This window comes from Arabidopsis lyrata (assembly GCF_000004255.2).
Source record: "Arabidopsis lyrata subsp. lyrata unplaced genomic scaffold ARALYscaffold_123, whole genome shotgun sequence".
NCBI classification, from domain to species: domain Eukaryota; kingdom Viridiplantae; phylum Streptophyta; class Magnoliopsida; order Brassicales; family Brassicaceae; genus Arabidopsis; species Arabidopsis lyrata.
In genome coordinates, this window is record NW_003302464.1 from 1 (window position 1) to 1,339 (window position 1,339).

Consider the following 1,339-nt stretch of genomic DNA (forward strand, 5'->3'; position numbering starts at 1 on the left):
CGTGTGCTAACGGCTGTTATTGGATCTGTTAACGACAGATAACGTCGCGTTATTTTTGGCCTGGTCAACGGTTATGTATGTGCAAAATGGCCGGTCAACTTTAAGTTCATGTGGAATTTGGCCATATAAGAAGTTCACGTATTAAACGGCCATTTTTTGAAAGTTTGGCTATTAAACGACATTTTTCCCTTAAATATATACACACTGTTTTTTTTTTTATAATTGATTTTAGTTTTTTTTATAAATATATCTGAAATTTTGGTGCCGTAATTGTTTTCTTTATGTATTTTAATAATTCTGACTTGTCACTTATGTAGGATTAAATTCTGACTTGTCACTTTTGTAGGGTTAAATTCTAACTTGTTATGTTATAGAGTATTTTATTGTATGGTTTTTAAATGATGACAATAAAAACCTTTGTCTATTGCCACCTAGTTAAAATAGTTAATGAATACGCCACTACTCGGAAATATGCTCACAAAGGCTCGATTGTTATAAAATGGTAATTATCCATTACGGATCATTATCCACTTCCTCTCTTATCTATTGTTTACTTAGCATGGAAGTAGCTTGATCACCAAGTTTTTATTCCCCTATATATATGTTGCTTTGTACGAAGAATTGGTAATAAGAATGAGAGAGAAGTTGAGTCATTGTTCCACTTGCTCTTCCTCTCTACGTTTTCCATCTCTTTTAATTATTCCTCATACACATATCATATAATAATAATATATATATTTGCGTTATATTTTATAACACGTTATCAGCACGATGTCTTTACCGCTTGAGCGTTTACGAGGTAAGTAAAATTTAATGTTGTTTACATTCATTTATGTTTATAGAACGTAAATATTTTAGACATCGTGAAACTGCCTTTTTTCGGTTTGATCGTTATAAGTGGTAGGCTCTTCCTCCTTCACGATCAATTAAAAAGCTATGTCTTTTCCGAATAGATCGTTATATATGGTAGGCTATGCCTCCTTTACGATCAAATAAATAGCTATGCTTTTTCCGGATCGATCGTTATATGGTAGGTTTTACCTTCCTAACGATCAAATGAAAATTTATATTTTTTCCGGATTGATCGATATATATGGTAGGCTCTGCTTCCTTCTCTACGATCAGACGAAAGCTATGTCTATTGAATTCTTAATGGAAGGCGATGCCTCCTGAATTCTTGTATGACAAGGATTTCGTCTCTATATAATTAATTTTATGAATTTATGTGTTTAATTATTTTTATTTATTTAATTCGTAAATAATAAATATATGTGTCATATGAGATTTACAGACTTTAAAATATGTCTTTAAAATCAAATATATATCTCTTATGAGAATA